Below are 21811 nucleotides of genomic sequence, written 5' to 3'. Positions count from 1 at the left end.
GCTGCGTGGGCAGAGGCGCCCGCAGAGGGGCAGGCCAAGCGCCAGGCGGCCCGGAGGCCCCGGAGGCCCGGAGGCCCGGAGGCCCGGAGGCCCGGAGGCCCGGAGGCGCGGCGGCGGGCTCTTGGGGCGGCGCGCGGCACCCTCCTCCGTCTACGGCCATACCACCCTGAACGCGCCCGATCTCGTCTGATCTCGGAAGCTAAGCAGGGTCGGGCCTGGTTAGTACTTGGATGGGAGACCGCCTGGGAATACCGGGTGCTGTAGGCTTTTTGCCTCCCTCTCCTTTAGGCGCCGCCGCCGCCCCCTTCAGCGCAGTTCACCGCCAGCCCCAGCGCCCCCTGCCCCGACTGCCCCTCCCGCCCCACCGCGCGGGGCCGTCGTGCGGCGCGGCCAGCCAGTGGCCCGCGCCCGCAGGCGGCCTCATCCCAGCCCTCGGACCTCAGAGCCCCAGCCCCCGCCCCTCCCCGCCGCCGGCCCGGGCTCCCTCCGAAGGGCCTGGCCCACTGCACGCTGGCTGGCCTGTCGGCCGGCCGTGACCTGCCCGCTCGCCCCACGGACAGCTGCTCCCCTCCTTCGCCCGGGACCCAAGGCCCGGCCCTTCGGCCGGATGGATGGACGGATATTGGCCCCGGCAGATGGACAGGCGGACGGTCGGTCGGCTGCCGGCCGGCTCCTGGAACCTGGGCCCCTCCATACTACCCATTTCCTGGGCCCTCCCGATCCAGGAAACAAGACGGGCGGGGCGTGGGCCGGCCAGGAGCCCTCAAGACAGTCCCGGGGCGCGGCGCCGCCCAGAGGGGGCAAGAACCCGTGTCCCGAGGTAGAGAGAAAAAGCAACGGAGACAAAGCAAGCCGACTGGTCCCCATGCGCACGCTCCAGCCCGAACGTGCACCCACCTCACCTCACTGTCTCGGGGGGCTTCTCCTGGCCTGAGAGGGACCTGGCGGGGAAGGCATCCAAGCGGAAGCGGAATCCTGACACCTTGGCTGCAGGTCCTGGGCCCCTCCCCCGTCCCCGCCTCTGCCTGGACCCCTCCTCACCTCTCCTCCCTGCCCGCCCCACCCCCACCCCCCACCCCGGTGCCCCCAAGCCCGGCCACCCCCCTCCCCCCTCCCCCCTAGCCCGGCCACCCCACACCCACCCCGACCCCCTCCCCTGCCAGCCTCAGGGCCCTGCCTCCTGCCCCAGGCCCAGCCCAAGCCCCTTCCTTGCGAAAGCCGCCTCTTCAGCAGGGCCTCTCTCTGATCTGTGTCAGGCTCTGGGACCCTATGGGTCCCGAGTGCCTCTCTGGGTCTGGGGGTCGTATCCCCTCCTCCCGCCACCTCTCCTTCCGTCTCTGGGTCTCTGTCAGTCTCCCTAGCTTCTTCTCTCTCCCTCTCTCTCCCTCTCTCTCTCTCTCTCTCTCTCTCTCTCTCTCTCTCTCTCTCTCCCCCCCCCACCCCCGCCTGCGCTGGCACGCGCACCCGCGCGCGCGTTTGTGTGTGTGTGTGTGTGTGTGTGTGTGTGTGTGTGTTGTGAAAGTGTGACAGAGCCAGAGAGCCAGAGAGAGACGTGGTGGGTGGGTGGGGGTGGCATCTTGTGGGCAGGGGAACAGGCTCCGAGCCCGCCCGGCCGCCTGCCCATCCTCAGCTCTCCCCGCCAGGAGCTCTCCGGTTTGACGACGAGGCCCCCCGCCCCGTGTCCTGGACTCCTGTGGGGAAGGGTGGCCTTGGAAAGGCCACCTGGCGGGCCTGATGCCCTCCTGCTGCACGCTGGTCGCTCCGCGTGGGGTTGGCGCAAGGGTGAGGGGGGCGGAGGGGGGCGGGAGGGGCGGCCAGACCCCGGGCTGGGCTGGGCTGGGCCTAGGTCTGCAGGGGGCTCCGGGGAAAGGGAGCCTGGGGCCTTGACCCCTCCGGGGCCACGCCCCCCAACCCCCGCCCAGCTGCGGGTGAGCGAGCGGCCTGTGGATTGCCGAGCGCAGACGGGCCTGCCGAGCGCCCCCCGTCCTGGCATGGCATGGGAGAGTGGCGAGACTTCCACCACCCTCCGGGTGCCAGAGGCCTCTGGTCCCCTGGGTCGGCAGCGGGGCCCTGCGGCGGCGGGCTGCGTGGGCAGAGGCGCCCGCAGAGGGGCAGGCCAAGCGCCAGGCGGCCCGGAGGCCCCGGAGGCCCGGAGGCCCGGAGGCCCGGAGGCCCGGAGGCCCGGAGGCGCGGCGGCGGGCTCTTGGGGCGGCGCGCGGCACCCTCCTCCGTCTACGGCCATACCACCCTGAACGCGCCCGATCTCGTCTGATCTCGGAAGCTAAGCAGGGTCGGGCCTGGTTAGTACTTGGATGGGAGACCGCCTGGGAATACCGGGTGCTGTAGGCTTTTTGCCTCCCTCTCCTTTAGGCGCCGCCGCCGCCGCCGCCCCCTTCAGCGCAGTTCGCCGCCAGCCCCAGCCCCAGCGCCCCCGGCCCCGACTGCCCCTCCCGCCCCACCGCGCGGGGCGGTCGTGCGGCGCGGCCAGCCAGTGGCCCGCGCCCGCAGGCGGCCTCATCCCAGCCCTTGGACCTCAGAGCCCCAGCCCCCGCCCCTCCCCGCCGCCGGCCCGGGCTCCCTCCGAAGGGCCTGGCCCACTGCACGCTGGCTGGCCTGTCGGCCGGCCGTGACCTGCCCGCTCGCCCCACGGACAGCTGCTCCCCTCCTTCGCCCGGGACCCAAGGCCCGGCCCTTCGGCCGGATGGATGGACGGATATTGGCCCCGGCAGATGGACAGGCGGACGGTCGGTCGGCTGCCGGCCGGCTCCTGGAACCTGGGCCCCTCCATACTACCCATTTCCTGGGCCCTCCCGATCCAGGAAACAAGACGGGCGGGGCGTGGGCCGGCCAGGAGCCCTCAAGACAGTCCCGGGGCGCGGCGCCGCCCAGAGGGGGCAAGAACCCGTGTCCCGAGGTAGAGAGAAAAAGCAACGGAGACAAAGCAAGCCGACTGGTCCCCATGCGCACGCTCCAGCCCGAACGTGCACCCACCTCACCTCACTGTCTCGGGGGGCTTCTCCTGGCCTGAGAGGGACCTGGCGGGGAAGGCATCCAAGCGGAAGCGGAATCCTGACACCTTGGCTGCAGGTCCTGGGCCCCTCCCCCGTCCCCGCCTCTGCCTGGACCCCTCCTCACCTCTCCTCCCTGCCCGCCCCACCCCCACCCCCCACCCCGGTGCCCCCAAGCCCGGCCACCCCCCTCCCCCCTCCCCCCTAGCCCGGCCACCCCACACCCACCCCGACCCCCTCCCCTGCCAGCCTCAGGGCCCTGCCTCCTGCCCCAGGCCCAGCCCAAGCCCTTCCTTGCGAAAGCCGCCTCTTCAGCAGGGCCTCTCTCTGATCTGTGTCAGGCTCTGGGACCCTATGGGTCCCGAGTGCCTCTCTGGGTCTGGGGGTCGTATCCCCTCCTCCCGCCACCTCTCCTTCCGTCTCTGGGTCTCTGTCAGTCTCCCTAGCTTCTTCTCTCTCCCTCTCTCTCCCTCTCTCTCTCTCTCTCTCTCTCTCTCTCTCTCTCTCCCCCCCCCCACCCCCGCCTGCGCTGGCACGCGCACCCGCGCGCGCGTTTGTGTGTGTGTGTGTGTGTGTGTGTGTGTTGTGTGAGTGTGACAGAGCCAGAGAGCCAGAGAGAGACGTGGTGGGTGGGTGGGGGTGGCATCTTGTGGGCAGGGGAACAGGCTCCGAGCCCGCCCGGCCGCCTGCCCATCCTCAGCTCTCCCCGCCAGGAGCTCTCCGGTTTGACGACGAGGCCCCCCGCCCCGTGTCCTGGACTCCTGTGGGGAAGGGTGGCCTTGGAAAGGCCACCTGGCGGGCCTGATGCCCTCCTGCTGCACGCTGGTCGCTCCGCGTGGGGTTGGCGCAAGGGTGAGGGGGGCGGAGGGGGGCGGGAGGGGCGGCCAGACCCCGGGCTGGGCTGGGCTGGGCCTAGGTCTGCAGGGGGCTCCGGGGAAAGGGAGCCTGGGGCCTTGACCCCTCCGGGGCCACGCCCCCCAACCCCCGCCCAGCTGCGGGTGAGCGAGCGGCCTGTGGATTGCCGAGCGCAGACGGGCCTGCCGAGCGCCCCCCGTCCTGGCATGGCATGGGAGAGTGGCGAGACTTCCACCACCCTCCGGGTGCCAGAGGCCTCTGGTCCCCTGGGTCGGCAGCGGGCTGCGTGGGCAGAGGCGCCCGCAGAGGGGCAGGCCAAGCGCCAGGCGGCCCGGAGGCCCGGAGGCCCGGAGGCCCGGAGGCCCGGAGGCGCGGCGGCGGGCTCTTGGGGCGGCGCGCGGCACCCTCCTCCGTCTACGGCCATACCACCCTGAACGCGCCCGATCTCGTCTGATCTCGGAAGCTAAGCAGGGTCGGGCCTGGTTAGTACTTGGATGGGAGACCGCCTGGGAATACCGGGTGCTGTAGGCTTTTTGCCTCCCTCTCCTTTAGGCGCCGCCGCCGCCGCCGCCCCCTTCAGCGCAGTTCGCCGCCAGCCCCAGCCCCAGCGCCCCCGGCCCCGACTGCCCCTCCCGCCCCACCGCGCGGGGCGGTCGTGCGGCGCGGCCAGCCAGTGGCCCGCGCCCGCAGGCGGCCTCATCCCAGCCCTTGGACCTCAGAGCCCCAGCCCCCGCCCCTCCCCGCCGCCGGCCCGGGCTCCCTCCGAAGGGCCTGGCCCACTGCACGCTGGCTGACCTGCCCGCTCGCCCCACGGACAGCTGCTCCCCTCCTTCGCCCGGGACCCAAGGCCCGGCCCTTCGGCCGGATGGATGGACGGATATTGGCCCCGGCAGATGGACAGGCGGACGGTCGGTCGGCTGCCGGCCGGCTCCTGGAACCTGGGCCCCTCCATACTACCCATTTCCTGGGCCCTCCCGATCCAGGAAACAAGACGGGCGGGGCGTGGGCCGGCCAGGAGCCCTCAAGACAGTCCCGGGGCGCGGCGCCGCCCAGAGGGGGCAAGAACCCGTGTCCCGAGGTAGAGAGAAAAAGCAACGGAGACAAAGCAAGCCGACTGGTCCCCATGCGCACGCTCCAGCCCGAACGTGCACCCACCTCACCTCACTGTCTCGGGGGGCTTCTCCTGGCCTGAGAGGGACCTGGCGGGGGAGGCATCCAAGCGGAAGCGGAATCCTGACACCTTGGCTGCAGGTCCTGGGCCCCTCCCCCGTCCCCGCCTCTGCCTGGACCCCTCCTCACCTCTCCTCCCTGCCCGCCCCACCCCCACCCCCCACCCCGGTGCCCCCAAGCCCGGCCACCCCCCTCCCCCCTCCCCCCTAGCCCGGCCACCCCACACCCACCCCGACCCCCTCCCCTGCCAGCCTCAGGGCCCTGCCTCCTGCCCCAGGCCCAGCCCAAGCCCCTTCCTTGCGAAAGCCGCCTCTTCAGCAGGGCCTCTCTCTGATCTGTGTCAGGCTCTGGGACCCTATGGGTCCCGAGTGCCTCTCTGGGTCTGGGGGTCGTATCCCCTCCTCCCGCCACCTCTCCTTCCGTCTCTGGGTCTCTGTCAGTCTCCCTAGCTTCTTCTCTCTCCCTCTCTCTCCCTCTCTCTCTCTCTCTCTCTCTCTCTCTCTCTCTCTCTGCCCCCCCCACCCCCGCCTGCGCTGGCACGCGCACCCGCGCGCGCGTTTGTGTGTGTGTGTGTGTGTGTGTGTGTGTGTGTGTGTGTGACAGAGCCAGAGAGCCAGAGAGAGACGTGGTGGGTGGGTGGGGGTGGCATCTTGTGGGCAGGGGAACAGGCTCCGAGCCCGCCCGGCCGCCTGCCCATCCTCAGCTCTCCCCGCCAGGAGCTCTCCGGTTTGACGACGAGGCCCCCCGCCCCGTGTCCTGGACTCCTGTGGGGAAGGGTGGCCTTGGAAAGGCCACCTGGCGGGCCTGATGCCCTCCTGCTGCACGCTGGTCGCTCCGCGTGGGGTTGGCGCAAGGGTGAGGGGGGCGGAGGGGGGCGGGAGGGGCGGCCAGACCCCGGGCTGGGCTGGGCTGGGCCTAGGTCTGCAGGGGGCTCCGGGGAAAGGGAGCCTGGGGCCTTGACCCCTCCGGGGCCACGCCCCCCAACCCCCGCCCAGCTGCGGGTGAGCGAGCGGCCTGTGGATTGCCGAGCGCAGACGGGCCTGCCGAGCGCCCCCCGTCCTGGCATGGCATGGGAGAGTGGCGAGACTTCCACCACCCTCCGGGTGCCAGAGGCCTCTGGTCCCCTGGGTCGGCAGCGGGCTGCGTGGGCAGAGGCGCCCGCAGAGGGGCAGGCCAAGCGCCAGGCGGCCCGGAGGCCCGGAGGCCCGGAGGCCCGGAGGCCCGGAGGCGCGGCGGCGGGCTCTTGGGGCGGCGCGCGGCACCCTCCTCCGTCTACGGCCATACCACCCTGAACGCGCCCGATCTCGTCTGATCTCGGAAGCTAAGCAGGGTCGGGCCTGGTTAGTACTTGGATGGGAGACCGCCTGGGAATACCGGGTGCTGTAGGCTTTTTGCCTCCCTCTCCTTTAGGCGCCGCCGCCGCCGCCGCCCCCTTCAGCGCAGTTCGCCGCCAGCCCCAGCCCCAGCGCCCCCGGCCCCGACTGCCCCTCCCGCCCCACCGCGCGGGGCGGTCGTGCGGCGCGGCCAGCCAGTGGCCCGCGCCCGCAGGCGGCCTCATCCCAGCCCTTGGACCTCAGAGCCCCAGCCCCCGCCCCTCCCCGCCGCCGGCCCGGGCTCCCTCCGAAGGGCCTGGCCCACTGCACGCTGGCTGACCTGCCCGCTCGCCCCACGGACAGCTGCTCCCCTCCTTCGCCCGGGACCCAAGGCCCGGCCCTTCGGCCGGATGGATGGACGGATATTGGCCCCGGCAGATGGACAGGCGGACGGTCGGTCGGCTGCCGGCCGGCTCCTGGAACCTGGGCCCCTCCATACTACCCATTTCCTGGGCCCTCCCGATCCAGGAAACAAGACGGGCGGGGCGTGGGCCGGCCAGGAGCCCTCAAGACAGTCCCGGGGCGCGGCGCCGCCCAGAGGGGGCAAGAACCCGTGTCCCGAGGTAGAGAGAAAAAGCAACGGAGACAAAGCAAGCCGACTGGTCCCCATGCGCACGCTCCAGCCCGAACGTGCACCCACCTCACCTCACTGTCTCGGGGGGCTTCTCCTGGCCTGAGAGGGACCTGGCGGGGGAGGCATCCAAGCGGAAGCGGAATCCTGACACCTTGGCTGCAGGTCCTGGGCCCCTCCCCCGTCCCCGCCTCTGCCTGGACCCCTCCTCACCTCTCCTCCCTGCCCGCCCCACCCCCACCCCCCACCCCGGTGCCCCCAAGCCCGGCCACCCCCCTCCCCCCTCCCCCCTAGCCCGGCCACCCCACACCCACCCCGACCCCCTCCCCTGCCAGCCTCAGGGCCCTGCCTCCTGCCCCAGGCCCAGCCCAAGCCCTTCCTTGCGAAAGCCGCCTCTTCAGCAGGGCCTCTCTCTGATCTGTGTCAGGCTCTGGGACCCTATGGGTCCCGAGTGCCTCTCTGGGTCTGGGGGTCGTATCCCCTCCTCCCGCCACCTCTCCTTCCGTCTCTGGGTCTCTGTCAGTCTCCCTAGCTTCTTCTCTCTCCCTCTCTCTCCCTCTCTCTCTCTCTCTCTCTCTCTCTCTCTCTCTCTCCCCCCCCCCACCCCCGCCTGCGCTGGCACGCGCACCCGCGCGCGCGTTTGTGTGTGTGTGTGTGTGTGTGTGTGTGTTGTGTGAGTGTGACAGAGCCAGAGAGCCAGAGAGAGACGTGGTGGGTGGGTGGGGGTGGCATCTTGTGGGCAGGGGAACAGGCTCCGAGCCCGCCCGGCCGCCTGCCCATCCTCAGCTCTCCCCGCCAGGAGCTCTCCGGTTTGACGACGAGGCCCCCCGCCCCGTGTCCTGGACTCCTGTGGGGAAGGGTGGCCTTGGAAAGGCCACCTGGCGGGCCTGATGCCCTCCTGCTGCACGCTGGTCGCTCCGCGTGGGGTTGGCGCAAGGGTGAGGGGGGCGGAGGGGGGCGGGAGGGGCGGCCAGACCCCGGGCTGGGCTGGGCTGGGCCTAGGTCTGCAGGGGGCTCCGGGGAAAGGGAGCCTGGGGCCTTGACCCCTCCGGGGCCACGCCCCCCAACCCCCGCCCAGCTGCGGGTGAGCGAGCGGCCTGTGGATTGCCGAGCGCAGACGGGCCTGCCGAGCGCCCCCCGTCCTGGCATGGCATGGGAGAGTGGCGAGACTTCCACCACCCTCCGGGTGCCAGAGGCCTCTGGTCCCCTGGGTCGGCAGCGGGCTGCGTGGGCAGAGGCGCCCGCAGAGGGGCAGGCCAAGCGCCAGGCGGCCCGGAGGCCCGGAGGCCCGGAGGCCCGGAGGCCCGGAGGCGCGGCGGCGGGCTCTTGGGGCGGCGCGCGGCACCCTCCTCCGTCTACGGCCATACCACCCTGAACGCGCCCGATCTCGTCTGATCTCGGAAGCTAAGCAGGGTCGGGCCTGGTTAGTACTTGGATGGGAGACCGCCTGGGAATACCGGGTGCTGTAGGCTTTTTGCCTCCCTCTCCTTTAGGCGCCGCCGCCGCCGCCGCCCCCTTCAGCGCAGTTCGCCGCCAGCCCCAGCCCCAGCGCCCCCGGCCCCGACTGCCCCTCCCGCCCCACCGCGCGGGGCGGTCGTGCGGCGCGGCCAGCCAGTGGCCCGCGCCCGCAGGCGGCCTCATCCCAGCCCTTGGACCTCAGAGCCCCAGCCCCCGCCCCTCCCCGCCGCCGGCCCGGGCTCCCTCCGAAGGGCCTGGCCCACTGCACGCTGGCTGACCTGCCCGCTCGCCCCACGGACAGCTGCTCCCCTCCTTCGCCCGGGACCCAAGGCCCGGCCCTTCGGCCGGATGGATGGACGGATATTGGCCCCGGCAGATGGACAGGCGGACGGTCGGTCGGCTGCCGGCCGGCTCCTGGAACCTGGGCCCCTCCATACTACCCATTTCCTGGGCCCTCCCGATCCAGGAAACAAGACGGGCGGGGCGTGGGCCGGCCAGGAGCCCTCAAGACAGTCCCGGGGCGCGGCGCCGCCCAGAGGGGGCAAGAACCCGTGTCCCGAGGTAGAGAGAAAAAGCAACGGAGACAAAGCAAGCCGACTGGTCCCCATGCGCACGCTCCAGCCCGAACGTGCACCCACCTCACCTCACTGTCTCGGGGGGCTTCTCCTGGCCTGAGAGGGACCTGGCGGGGGAGGCATCCAAGCGGAAGCGGAATCCTGACACCTTGGCTGCAGGTCCTGGGCCCCTCCCCCGTCCCCGCCTCTGCCTGGACCCCTCCTCACCTCTCCTCCCTGCCCGCCCCACCCCCACCCCCCACCCCGGTGCCCCCAAGCCCGGCCACCCCCCTCCCCCCTCCCCCCTAGCCCGGCCACCCCACACCCACCCCGACCCCCTCCCCTGCCAGCCTCAGGGCCCTGCCTCCTGCCCCAGGCCCAGCCCAAGCCCTTCCTTGCGAAAGCCGCCTCTTCAGCAGGGCCTCTCTCTGATCTGTGTCAGGCTCTGGGACCCTATGGGTCCCGAGTGCCTCTCTGGGTCTGGGGGTCGTATCCCCTCCTCCCGCCACCTCTCCTTCCGTCTCTGGGTCTCTGTCAGTCTCCCTAGCTTCTTCTCTCTCCCTCTCTCTCCCTCTCTCTCTCTCTCTCTCTCTCTCTCTCTCTCTCTCTCTCCCCCCCCCACCCCCGCCTGCGCTGGCACGCGCACCCGCGCGCGCGTTTGTGTGTGTGTGTGTGTGTGTGTGTGTGTTGTGTGAGTGTGACAGAGCCAGAGAGCCAGAGAGAGACGTGGTGGGTGGGTGGGGGTGGCATCTTGTGGGCAGGGGAACAGGCTCCGAGCCCGCCCGGCCGCCTGCCCATCCTCAGCTCTCCCCGCCAGGAGCTCTCCGGTTTGACGACGAGGCCCCCCGCCCCGTGTCCTGGACTCCTGTGGGGAAGGGTGGCCTTGGAAAGGCCACCTGGCGGGCCTGATGCCCTCCTGCTGCACGCTGGTCGCTCCGCGTGGGGTTGGCGCAAGGGTGAGGGGGGCGGAGGGGGGCGGGAGGGGCGGCCAGACCCCGGGCTGGGCTGGGCTGGGCCTAGGTCTGCAGGGGGCTCCGGGGAAAGGGAGCCTGGGGCCTTGACCCCTCCGGGGCCACGCCCCCCAACCCCCGCCCAGCTGCGGGTGAGCGAGCGGCCTGTGGATTGCCGAGCGCAGACGGGCCTGCCGAGCGCCCCCCGTCCTGGCATGGCATGGGAGAGTGGCGAGACTTCCACCACCCTCCGGGTGCCAGAGGCCTCTGGTCCCCTGGGTCGGCAGCGGGCTGCGTGGGCAGAGGCGCCCGCAGAGGGGCAGGCCAAGCGCCAGGCGGCCCGGAGGCCCGGAGGCCCGGAGGCCCGGAGGCCCGGAGGCGCGGCGGCGGGCTCTTGGGGCGGCGCGCGGCACCCTCCTCCGTCTACGGCCATACCACCCTGAACGCGCCCGATCTCGTCTGATCTCGGAAGCTAAGCAGGGTCGGGCCTGGTTAGTACTTGGATGGGAGACCGCCTGGGAATACCGGGTGCTGTAGGCTTTTTGCCTCCCTCTCCTTTAGGCGCCGCCGCCGCCGCCGCCCCCTTCAGCGCAGTTCGCCGCCAGCCCCAGCCCCAGCGCCCCCGGCCCCGACTGCCCCTCCCGCCCCACCGCGCGGGGCGGTCGTGCGGCGCGGCCAGCCAGTGGCCCGCGCCCGCAGGCGGCCTCATCCCAGCCCTTGGACCTCAGAGCCCCAGCCCCCGCCCCTCCCCGCCGCCGGCCCGGGCTCCCTCCGAAGGGCCTGGCCCACTGCACGCTGGCTGACCTGCCCGCTCGCCCCACGGACAGCTGCTCCCCTCCTTCGCCCGGGACCCAAGGCCCGGCCCTTCGGCCGGATGGATGGACGGATATTGGCCCCGGCAGATGGACAGGCGGACGGTCGGTCGGCTGCCGGCCGGCTCCTGGAACCTGGGCCCCTCCATACTACCCATTTCCTGGGCCCTCCCGATCCAGGAAACAAGACGGGCGGGGCGTGGGCCGGCCAGGAGCCCTCAAGACAGTCCCGGGGCGCGGCGCCGCCCAGAGGGGGCAAGAACCCGTGTCCCGAGGTAGAGAGAAAAAGCAACGGAGACAAAGCAAGCCGACTGGTCCCCATGCGCACGCTCCAGCCCGAACGTGCACCCACCTCACCTCACTGTCTCGGGGGGCTTCTCCTGGCCTGAGAGGGACCTGGCGGGGAAGGCATCCAAGCGGAAGCGGAATCCTGACACCTTGGCTGCAGGTCCTGGGCCCCTCCCCCGTCCCCGCCTCTGCCTGGACCCCTCCTCACCTCTCCTCCCTGCCCGCCCCACCCCCACCCCCCACCCCGGTGCCCCCAAGCCCGGCCACCCCCCTCCCCCCTCCCCCCTAGCCCGGCCACCCCACACCCACCCCGACCCCCTCCCCTGCCAGCCTCAGGGCCCTGCCTCCTGCCCCAGGCCCAGCCCAAGCCCTTCCTTGCGAAAGCCGCCTCTTCAGCAGGGCCTCTCTCTGATCTGTGTCAGGCTCTGGGACCCTATGGGTCCCGAGTGCCTCTCTGGGTCTGGGGGTCGTATCCCCTCCTCCCGCCACCTCTCCTTCCGTCTCTGGGTCTCTGTCAGTCTCCCTAGCTTCTTCTCTCTCCCTCTCTCTCCCTCTCTCTCTCTCTCTCTCTCTCTCTCTCTCTCTCTCTCTCTCTCCCCCCCCCACCCCCGCCTGCGCTGGCACGCGCACCCGCGCGCGCGTTTGTGTGTGTGTGTGTGTGTGTGTGTGTGTTGTGTGAGTGTGACAGAGCCAGAGAGCCAGAGAGAGACGTGGTGGGTGGGTGGGGGTGGCATCTTGTGGGCAGGGGAACAGGCTCCGAGCCCGCCCGGCCGCCTGCCCATCCTCAGCTCTCCCCGCCAGGAGCTCTCCGGTTTGACGACGAGGCCCCCCGCCCCGTGTCCTGGACTCCTGTGGGGAAGGGTGGCCTTGGAAAGGCCACCTGGCGGGCCTGATGCCCTCCTGCTGCACGCTGGTCGCTCCGCGTGGGGTTGGCGCAAGGGTGAGGGGGGCGGAGGGGGGCGGGAGGGGCGGCCAGACCCCGGGCTGGGCTGGGCTGGGCCTAGGTCTGCAGGGGGCTCCGGGGAAAGGGAGCCTGGGGCCTTGACCCCTCCGGGGCCACGCCCCCCAACCCCCGCCCAGCTGCGGGTGAGCGAGCGGCCTGTGGATTGCCGAGCGCAGACGGGCCTGCCGAGCGCCCCCCGTCCTGGCATGGCATGGGAGAGTGGCGAGACTTCCACCACCCTCCGGGTGCCAGAGGCCTCTGGTCCCCTGGGTCGGCAGCGGGCTGCGTGGGCAGAGGCGCCCGCAGAGGGGCAGGCCAAGCGCCAGGCGGCCCGGAGGCCCGGAGGCCCGGAGGCCCGGAGGCCCGGAGGCGCGGCGGCGGGCTCTTGGGGCGGCGCGCGGCACCCTCCTCCGTCTACGGCCATACCACCCTGAACGCGCCCAATCTCGTCTGATCTCGGAAGCTAAGCAGGGTCGGGCCTGGTTAGTACTTGGATGGGAGACCGCCTGGGAATACCGGGTGCTGTAGGCTTTTTGCCTCCCTCTCCTTTAGGCGCCGCCGCCGCCGCCGCCCCCTTCAGCGCAGTTCGCCGCCAGCCCCAGCCCCAGCGCCCCCGGCCCCGACTGCCCCTCCCGCCCCACCGCGCGGGGCGGTCGTGCGGCGCGGCCAGCCAGTGGCCCGCGCCCGCAGGCGGCCTCATCCCAGCCCTTGGACCTCAGAGCCCCAGCCCCCGCCCCTCCCCGCCGCCGGCCCGGGCTCCCTCCGAAGGGCCTGGCCCACTGCACGCTGGCTGACCTGCCCGCTCGCCCCACGGACAGCTGCTCCCCTCCTTCGCCCGGGACCCAAGGCCCGGCCCTTCGGCCGGATGGATGGACGGATATTGGCCCCGGCAGATGGACAGGCGGACGGTCGGTCGGCTGCCGGCCGGCTCCTGGAACCTGGGCCCCTCCATACTACCCATTTCCTGGGCCCTCCCGATCCAGGAAACAAGACGGGCGGGGCGTGGGCCGGCCAGGAGCCCTCAAGACAGTCCCGGGGCGCGGCGCCGCCCAGAGGGGGCAAGAACCCGTGTCCCGAGGTAGAGAGAAAAAGCAACGGAGACAAAGCAAGCCGACTGGTCCCCATGCGCACGCTCCAGCCCGAACGTGCACCCACCTCACCTCACTGTCTCGGGGGGCTTCTCCTGGCCTGAGAGGGACCTGGCGGGGAAGGCATCCAAGCGGAAGCGGAATCCTGACACCTTGGCTGCAGGTCCTGGGCCCCTCCCCCGTCCCCGCCTCTGCCTGGACCCCTCCTCACCTCTCCTCCCTGCCCGCCCCACCCCCACCCCCCACCCCGGTGCCCCCAAGCCCGGCCACCCCCCTCCCCCCTCCCCCCTAGCCCGGCCACCCCACACCCACCCCGACCCCCTCCCCTGCCAGCCTCAGGGCCCTGCCTCCTGCCCCAGGCCCAGCCCAAGCCCTTCCTTGCGAAAGCCGCCTCTTCAGCAGGGCCTCTCTCTGATCTGTGTCAGGCTCTGGGACCCTATGGGTCCCGAGTGCCTCTCTGGGTCTGGGGGTCGTATCCCCTCCTCCCGCCACCTCTCCTTCCGTCTCTGGGTCTCTGTCAGTCTCCCTAGCTTCTTCTCTCTCCCTCTCTCTCCCTCTCTCTCTCTCTCTCTCTCTCTCTCTCTCTCTCTCCCCCCCCCACCCCCGCCTGCGCTGGCACGCGCACCCGCGCGCGCGTTTGTGTGTGTGTGTGTGTGTGTGTGTGTGTTGTGTGAGTGTGACAGAGCCAGAGAGCCAGAGAGAGACGTGGTGGGTGGGTGGGGGTGGCATCTTGTGGGCAGGGGAACAGGCTCCGAGCCCGCCCGGCCGCCTGCCCATCCTCAGCTCTCCCCGCCAGGAGCTCTCCGGTTTGACGACGAGGCCCCCCGCCCCGTGTCCTGGACTCCTGTGGGGAAGGGTGGCCTTGGAAAGGCCACCTGGCGGGCCTGATGCCCTCCTGCTGCACGCTGGTCGCTCCGCGTGGGGTTGGCGCAAGGGTGAGGGGGGCGGAGGGGGGCGGGAGGGGCGGCCAGACCCCGGGCTGGGCTGGGCTGGGCCTAGGTCTGCAGGGGGCTCCGGGGAAAGGGAGCCTGGGGCCTTGACCCCTCCGGGGCCACGCCCCCCAACCCCCGCCCAGCTGCGGGTGAGCGAGCGGCCTGTGGATTGCCGAGCGCAGACGGGCCTGCCGAGCGCCCCCCGTCCTGGCATGGCATGGGAGAGTGGCGAGACTTCCACCACCCTCCGGGTGCCAGAGGCCTCTGGTCCCCTGGGTCGGCAGCGGGCTGCGTGGGCAGAGGCGCCCGCAGAGGGGCAGGCCAAGCGCCAGGCGGCCCGGAGGCCCGGAGGCCCGGAGGCCCGGAGGCCCGGAGGCGCGGCGGCGGGCTCTTGGGGCGGCGCGCGGCACCCTCCTCCGTCTACGGCCATACCACCCTGAACGCGCCCGATCTCGTCTGATCTCGGAAGCTAAGCAGGGTCGGGCCTGGTTAGTACTTGGATGGGAGACCGCCTGGGAATACCGGGTGCTGTAGGCTTTTTGCCTCCCTCTCCTTTAGGCGCCGCCGCCGCCGCCGCCCCCTTCAGCGCAGTTCGCCGCCAGCCCCAGCCCCAGCGCCCCCGGCCCCGACTGCCCCTCCCGCCCCACCGCGCGGGGCGGTCGTGCGGCGCGGCCAGCCAGTGGCCCGCGCCCGCAGGCGGCCTCATCCCAGCCCTTGGACCTCAGAGCCCCAGCCCCCGCCCCTCCCCGCCGCCGGCCCGGGCTCCCTCCGAAGGGCCTGGCCCACTGCACGCTGGCTGACCTGCCCGCTCGCCCCACGGACAGCTGCTCCCCTCCTTCGCCCGGGACCCAAGGCCCGGCCCTTCGGCCGGATGGATGGACGGATATTGGCCCCGGCAGATGGACAGGCGGACGGTCGGTCGGCTGCCGGCCGGCTCCTGGAACCTGGGCCCCTCCATACTACCCATTTCCTGGGCCCTCCCGATCCAGGAAACAAGACGGGCGGGGCGTGGGCCGGCCAGGAGCCCTCAAGACAGTCCCGGGGCGCGGCGCCGCCCAGAGGGGGCAAGAACCCGTGTCCCGAGGTAGAGAGAAAAAGCAACGGAGACAAAGCAAGCCGACTGGTCCCCATGCGCACGCTCCAGCCCGAACGTGCACCCACCTCACCTCACTGTCTCGGGGGGCTTCTCCTGGCCTGAGAGGGACCTGGCGGGGAAGGCATCCAAGCGGAAGCGGAATCCTGACACCTTGGCTGCAGGTCCTGGGCCCCTCCCCCGTCCCCGCCTCTGCCTGGACCCCTCCTCACCTCTCCTCCCTGCCCGCCCCACCCCCACCCCCCACCCCGGTGCCCCCAAGCCCGGCCACCCCCCTCCCCCCTCCCCCCTAGCCCGGCCACCCCACACCCACCCCGACCCCCTCCCCTGCCAGCCTCAGGGCCCTGCCTCCTGCCCCAGGCCCAGCCCAAGCCCTTCCTTGCGAAAGCCGCCTCTTCAGCAGGGCCTCTCTCTGATCTGTGTCAGGCTCTGGGACCCTATGGGTCCCGAGTGCCTCTCTGGGTCTGGGGGTCGTATCCCCTCCTCCCGCCACCTCTCCTTCCGTCTCTGGGTCTCTGTCAGTCTCCCTAGCTTCTTCTCTCTCCCTCTCTCTCCCTCTCTCTCTCTCTCTCTCTCTCTCTCTCTCTCTCTCCCCCCCCCACCCCCGCCTGCGCTGGCACGCGCACCCGCGCGCGCGTTTGTGTGTGTGTGTGTGTGTGTGTGTGTGTTGTGTGAGTGTGACAGAGCCAGAGAGCCAGAGAGAGACGTGGTGGGTGGGTGGGGGTGGCATCTTGTGGGCAGGGGAACAGGCTCCGAGCCCGCCCGGCCGCCTGCCCATCCTCAGCTCTCCCCGCCAGGAGCTCTCCGGTTTGACGACGAGGCCCCCCGCCCCGTGTCCTGGACTCCTGTGGGGAAGGGTGGCCTTGGAAAGGCCACCTGGCGGGCCTGATGCCCTCCTGCTGCACGCTGGTCGCTCCGCGTGGGGTTGGCGCAAGGGTGAGGGGGGCGGAGGGGGGCGGGAGGGGCGGCCAGACCCCGGGCTGGGCTGGGCTGGGCCTAGGTCTGCAGGGGGCTCCGGGGAAAGGGAGCCTGGGGCCTTGACCCCTCCGGGGCCACGCCCCCCAACCCCCGCCCAGCTGCGGGTGAGCGAGCGGCCTGTGGATTGCCGAGCGCAGACGGGCCTGCCGAGCGCCCCCCGTCCTGGCATGGCATGGGAGAGTGGCGAGACTTCCACCACCCTCCGGGTGCCAGAGGCCTCTGGTCCCCTGGGTCGGCAGCGGGCTGCGTGGGCAGAGGCGCCCGCAGAGGGGCAGGCCAAGCGCCAGGCGGCCCGGAGGCCCGGAGGCCCGGAGGCCCGGAGGCCCGGAGGCGCGGCGGCGGGCTCTTGGGGCGGCGCGCGGCACCCTCCTCCGTCTACGGCCATACCACCCTGAACGCGCCCGATCTCGTCTGATCTCGGAAGCTAAGCAGGGTCGGGCCTGGTTAGTACTTGGATGGGAGACCGCCTGGGAATACCGGGTGCTGTAGGCTTTTTGCCTCCCTCTCCTTTAGGCGCCGCCGCCGCCGCCGCCCCCTTCAGCGCAGTTCGCCGCCAGCCCCAGCCCCAGCGCCCCCGGCCCCGACTGCCCCTCCCGCCCCACCGCGCGGGGCGGTCGTGCGGCGCGGCCAGCCAGTGGCCCGCGCCCGCAGGCGGCCTCATCCCAGCCCTTGGACCTCAGAGCCCCAGCCCCCGCCCCTCCCCGCCGCCGGCCCGGGCTCCCTCCGAAGGGCCTGGCCCACTGCACGCTGGCTGACCTGCCCGCTCGCCCCACGGACAGCTGCTCCCCTCCTTCGCCCGGGACCCAAGGCCCGGCCCTTCGGCCGGATGGATGGACGGATATTGGCCCCGGCAGATGGACAGGCGGACGGTCGGTCGGCTGCCGGCCGGCTCCTGGAACCTGGGCCCCTCCATACTACCCATTTCCTGGGCCCTCCCGATCCAGGAAACAAGACGGGCGGGGCGTGGGCCGGCCAGGAGCCCTCAAGACAGTCCCGGGGCGCGGCGCCGCCCAGAGGGGGCAAGAACCCGTGTCCCGAGGTAGAGAGAAAAAGCAACGGAGACAAAGCAAGCCGACTGGTCCCCATGCGCACGCTCCAGCCCGAACGTGCACCCACCTCACCTCACTGTCTCGGGGGGCTTCTCCTGGCCTGAGAGGGACCTGGCGGGGAAGGCATCCAAGCGGAAGCGGAATCCTGACACCTTGGCTGCAGGTCCTGGGCCCCTCCCCCGTCCCCGCCTCTGCCTGGACCCCTCCTCACCTCTCCTCCCTGCCCGCCCCACCCCCACCCCCCACCCCGGTGCCCCCAAGCCCGGCCACCCCCCTCCCCCCTCCCCCCTAGCCCGGCCACCCCACACCCACCCCGACCCCCTCCCCTGCCAGCCTCAGGGCCCTGCCTCCTGCCCCAGGCCCAGCCCAAGCCCTTCCTTGCGAAAGCCGCCTCTTCAGCAGGGCCTCTCTCTGATCTGTGTCAGGCTCTGGGACCCTATGGGTCCCGAGTGCCTCTCTGGGTCTGGGGGTCGTATCCCCTCCTCCCGCCACCTCTCCTTCCGTCTCTGGGTCTCTGTCAGTCTCCCTAGCTTCTTCTCTCTCCCTCTCTCTCCCTCTCTCTCTCTCTCTCTCTCTCTCTCTCTCTCTCTCTCTCTCCCCCCCCCACCCCCGCCTGCGCTGGCACGCGCACCCGCGCGCGCGTTTGTGTGTGTGTGTGTGTGTGTGTGTGTGTTGTGTGAGTGTGACAGAGCCAGAGAGCCAGAGAGAGACGTGGTGGGTGGGTGGGGGTGGCATCTTGTGGGCAGGGGAACAGGCTCCGAGCCCGCCCGGCCGCCTGCCCATCCTCAGCTCTCCCCGCCAGGAGCTCTCCGGTTTGACGACGAGGCCCCCCGCCCCGTGTCCTGGACTCCTGTGGGGAAGGGTGGCCTTGGAAAGGCCACCTGGCGGGCCTGATGCCCTCCTGCTGCACGCTGGTCGCTCCGCGTGGGGTTGGCGCAAGGGTGAGGGGGGCGGAGGGGGGCGGGAGGGGCGGCCAGACCCCGGGCTGGGCTGGGCTGGGCCTAGGTCTGCAGGGGGCTCCGGGGAAAGGGAGCCTGGGGCCTTGACCCCTCCGGGGCCACGCCCCCCAACCCCCGCCCAGCTGCGGGTGAGCGAGCGGCCTGTGGATTGCCGAGCGCAGACGGGCCTGCCGAGCGCCCCCCGTCCTGGCATGGCATGGGAGAGTGGCGAGACTTCCACCACCCTCCGGGTGCCAGAGGCCTCTGGTCCCCTGGGTCGGCAGCGGGCTGCGTGGGCAGAGGCGCCCGCAGAGGGGCAGGCCAAGCGCCAGGCGGCCCGGAGGCCCGGAGGCCCGGAGGCCCGGAGGCCCGGAGGCGCGGCGGCGGGCTCTTGGGGCGGCGCGCGGCACCCTCCTCCGTCTACGGCCATACCACCCTGAACGCGCCCGATCTCGTCTGATCTCGGAAGCTAAGCAGGGTCGGGCCTGGTTAGTACTTGGATGGGAGACCGCCTGGGAATACCGGGTGCTGTAGGCTTTTTGCCTCCCTCTCCTTTAGGCGCCGCCGCCGCCGCCGCCCCCTTCAGCGCAGTTCGCCGCCAGCCCCAGCCCCAGCGCCCCCGGCCCCGACTGCCCCTCCCGCCCCACCGCGCGGGGCGGTCGTGCGGCGCGGCCAGCCAGTGGCCCGCGCCCGCAGGCGGCCTCATCCCAGCCCTTGGACCTCAGAGCCCCAGCCCCCGCCCCTCCCCGCCGCCGGCCCGGGCTCCCTCCGAAGGGCCTGGCCCACTGCACGCTGGCTGACCTGCCCGCTCGCCCCACGGACAGCTGCTCCCCTCCTTCGCCCGGGACCCAAGGCCCGGCCCTTCGGCCGGATGGATGGACGGATATTGGCCCCGGCAGATGGACAGGCGGACGGTCGGTCGGCTGCCGGCCGGCTCCTGGAACCTGGGCCCCTCCATACTACCCATTTCCTGGGCCCTCCCGATCCAGGAAACAAGACGGGCGGGGCGTGGGCCGGCCAGGAGCCCTCAAGACAGTCCCGGGGCGCGGCGCCGCCCAGAGGGGGCAAGAACCCGTGTCCCGAGGTAGAGAGAAAAAGCAACGGAGACAAAGCAAGCCGACTGGTCCCCATGCGCACGCTCCAGCCCGAACGTGCACCCACCTCACCTCACTGTCTCGGGGGGCTTCTCCTGGCCTGAGAGGGACCTGGCGGGGGAGGCATCCAAGCGGAAGCGGAATCCTGACACCTTGGCTGCAGGTCCTGGGCCCCTCCCCCGTCCCCGCCTCTGCCTGGACCCCTCCTCACCTCTCCTCCCTGCCCGCCCCACCCCCACCCCCCACCCCGGTGCCCCCAAGCCCGGCCACCCCCCTCCCCCCTCCCCCCTAGCCCGGCCACCCCACACCCACCCCGACCCCCTCCCCTGCCAGCCTCAGGGCCCTGCCTCCTGCCCCAGGCCCAGCCCAAGCCCTTCCTTGCGAAAGCCGCCTCTTCAGCAGGGCCTCTCTCTGATCTGTGTCAGGCTCTGGGACCCTATGGGTCCCGAGTGCCTCTCTGGGTCTGGGGGTCGTATCCCCTCCTCCCGCCACCTCTCCTTCCGTCTCTGGGTCTCTGTCAGTCTCCCTAGCTTCTTCTCTCTCCCTCTCTCTCCCTCTCTCTCTCTCTCTCTCTCTCTCTCTCTCTCTCTCTCTCCCCCCCCCCCACCCCCGCCTGCGCTGGCACGCGCACCCGCGCGCGCGTTTGTGTGTGTGTGTGTGTGTGTGTGTGTGTTGTGTGAGTGTGACAGAGCCAGAGAGCCAGAGAGAGACGTGGTGGGTGGGTGGGGGTGGCATCTTGTGGGCAGGGGAACAGGCTCCGAGCCCGCCCGGCCGCCTGCCCATCCTCAGCTCTCCCCGCCAGGAGCTCTCCGGTTTGACGACGAGGCCCCCCGCCCCGTGTCCTGGACTCCTGTGGGGAAGGGTGGCCTTGGAAAGGCCACCTGGCGGGCCTGATGCCCTCCTGCTGCACGCTGGTCGCTCCGCGTGGGGTTGGCGCAAGGGTGAGGGGGGCGGAGGGGGGCGGGAGGGGCGGCCAGACCCCGGGCTGGGCTGGGCTGGGCCTAGGTCTGCAGGGGGCTCCGGGGAAAGGGAGCCTGGGGCCTTGACCCCTCCGGGGCCACGCCCCCCAACCCCCGCCCAGCTGCGGGTGAGCGAGCGGCCTGTGGATTGCCGAGCGCAGACGGGCCTGCCGAGCGCCCCCCGTCCTGGCATGGCATGGGAGAGTGGCGAGACTTCCACCACCCTCCGGGTGCCAGAGGCCTCTGGTCCCCTGGGTCGGCAGCGGGCTGCGTGGGCAGAGGCGCCCGCAGAGGGGCAGGCCAAGCGCCAGGCGGCCCGGAGGCCCGGAGGCCCGGAGGCCCGGAGGCCCGGAGGCGCGGCGGCGGGCTCTTGGGGCGGCGCGCGGCACCCTCCTCCGTCTACGGCCATACCACCCTGAACGCGCCCGATCTCGTCTGATCTCGGAAGCTAAGCAGGGTCGGGCCTGGTTAGTACTTGGATGGGAGACCGCCTGGGAATACCGGGTGCTGTAGGCTTTTTGCCTCCCTCTCCTTTAGGCGCCGCCGCCGCCGCCGCCCCCTTCAGCGCAGTTCGCCGCCAGCCCCAGCCCCAGCGCCCCCGGCCCCGACTGCCCCTCCCGCCCCACCGCGCGGGGCGGTCGTGCGGCGCGGCCAGCCAGTGGCCCGCGCCCGCAGGCGGCCTCATCCCAGCCCTTGGACCTCAGAGCCCCAGCCCCCGCCCCTCCCCGCCGCCGGCCCGGGCTCCCTCCGAAGGGCCTGGCCCACTGCACGCTGGCTGACCTGCCCGCTCGCCCCACGGACAGCTGCTCCCCTCCTTCGCCCGGGACCCAAGGCCCGGCCCTTCGGCCGGATGGATGGACGGATATTGGCCCCGGCAGATGGACAGGCGGACGGTCGGTCGGCTGCCGGCCGGCTCCTGGAACCTGGGCCCCTCCATACTACCCATTTCCTGGGCCCTCCCGATCCAGGAAACAAGACGGGCGGGGCGTGGGCCGGCCAGGAGCCCTCAAGACAGTCCCGGGGCGCGGCGCCGCCCAGAGGGGGCAAGAACCCGTGTCCCGAGGTAGAGAGAAAAAGCAACGGAGACAAAGCAAGCCGACTGGTCCCCATGCGCACGCTCCAGCCCGAACGTGCACCCACCTCACCTCACTGTCTCGGGGGGCTTCTCCTGGCCTGAGAGGGACCTGGCGGGGGAGGCATCCAAGCGGAAGCGGAATCCTGACACCTTGGCTGCAGGTCCTGGGCCCCTCCCCCGTCCCCGCCTCTGCCTGGACCCCTCCTCACCTCTCCTCCCTGCCCGCCCCACCCCCACCCCCCACCCCGGTGCCCCCAAGCCCGGCCACCCCCCTCCCCCCTCCCCCCTAGCCCGGCCACCCCACACCCACCCCGACCCCCTCCCCTGCCAGCCTCAGGGCCCTGCCTCCTGCCCCAGGCCCAGCCCAAGCCCTTCCTTGCGAAAGCCGCCTCTTCAGCAGGGCCTCTCTCTGATCTGTGTCAGGCTCTGGGACCCTATGGGTCCCGAGTGCCTCTCTGGGTCTGGGGGTCGTATCCCCTCCTCCCGCCACCTCTCCTTCCGTCTCTGGGTCTCTGTCAGTCTCCCTAGCTTCTTCTCTCTCCCTCTCTCTCCCTCTCTCTCTCTCTCTCTCTCTCTCTCTCTCTCTCTCTCTCTCCCCCCCCCACCCCCGCCTGCGCTGGCAC

The 21811-nt window shown here is 72.1% G+C and overlaps 11 non-coding genes across 11 annotated transcripts; all 11 read left to right on the top strand.

Moving 5' to 3' along the window:
- The first annotated feature begins 148 nt into the window (after positions 1-148).
- On the top strand, positions 149-267 carry LOC146396781 (5S ribosomal RNA). The gene has a single exon (XR_014828587.1). It is a non-coding gene; the product is annotated as a 5S ribosomal RNA (ribosomal RNA).
- Positions 268-2230: 1963 nt separating this feature from the next.
- On the top strand, positions 2231-2349 carry LOC146396780 (5S ribosomal RNA). The gene has a single exon (XR_014828586.1). It is a non-coding gene; the product is annotated as a 5S ribosomal RNA (ribosomal RNA).
- Positions 2350-4275: 1926 nt separating this feature from the next.
- On the top strand, positions 4276-4394 carry LOC146396779 (5S ribosomal RNA). Its single transcript, XR_014828585.1, has one exon. It is a non-coding gene; the product is annotated as a 5S ribosomal RNA (ribosomal RNA).
- Positions 4395-6303: 1909 nt separating this feature from the next.
- On the top strand, positions 6304-6422 carry LOC146396778 (5S ribosomal RNA). Its single transcript, XR_014828584.1, has one exon. It is a non-coding gene; the product is annotated as a 5S ribosomal RNA (ribosomal RNA).
- Positions 6423-8330: 1908 nt separating this feature from the next.
- LOC146396777 (5S ribosomal RNA) lies at positions 8331-8449 on the top strand. Its single transcript, XR_014828583.1, has one exon. It is a non-coding gene; the product is annotated as a 5S ribosomal RNA (ribosomal RNA).
- Positions 8450-10360: 1911 nt separating this feature from the next.
- On the top strand, positions 10361-10479 carry LOC146396776 (5S ribosomal RNA). Its single transcript, XR_014828582.1, has one exon. It is a non-coding gene; the product is annotated as a 5S ribosomal RNA (ribosomal RNA).
- A 1915-nt stretch (positions 10480-12394) lies between these two features.
- On the top strand, positions 12395-12513 carry LOC146396775 (5S ribosomal RNA). Its single transcript, XR_014828591.1, has one exon. It is a non-coding gene; the product is annotated as a 5S ribosomal RNA (ribosomal RNA).
- Positions 12514-14420: 1907 nt separating this feature from the next.
- LOC146396774 (5S ribosomal RNA) lies at positions 14421-14539 on the top strand. The gene has a single exon (XR_014828581.1). It is a non-coding gene; the product is annotated as a 5S ribosomal RNA (ribosomal RNA).
- A 1907-nt stretch (positions 14540-16446) lies between these two features.
- Positions 16447-16565, top strand: LOC146396773 (5S ribosomal RNA). Its single transcript, XR_014828580.1, has one exon. It is a non-coding gene; the product is annotated as a 5S ribosomal RNA (ribosomal RNA).
- Positions 16566-18478: 1913 nt separating this feature from the next.
- Positions 18479-18597, top strand: LOC146396772 (5S ribosomal RNA). Its single transcript, XR_014828579.1, has one exon. It is a non-coding gene; the product is annotated as a 5S ribosomal RNA (ribosomal RNA).
- A 1913-nt stretch (positions 18598-20510) lies between these two features.
- Positions 20511-20629, top strand: LOC146396771 (5S ribosomal RNA). Its single transcript, XR_014828577.1, has one exon. It is a non-coding gene; the product is annotated as a 5S ribosomal RNA (ribosomal RNA).
- Positions 20630-21811: the final 1182 nt, after the last annotated feature.

Source organism: Sus scrofa, chromosome 14 (genome assembly GCF_054392235.1).
Source record: "Sus scrofa isolate SSC_HxYL_T2T_F1_AM1 chromosome 14, Sscrofa_HxYL_maternal_Yorkshire_Landrace_v2.0, whole genome shotgun sequence".
NCBI classification, from domain to species: domain Eukaryota; kingdom Metazoa; phylum Chordata; class Mammalia; order Artiodactyla; family Suidae; genus Sus; species Sus scrofa.
Note: the sequence above shows the minus strand (reverse complement) of the source record. Positions and strands in the feature narration are given on the sequence as shown.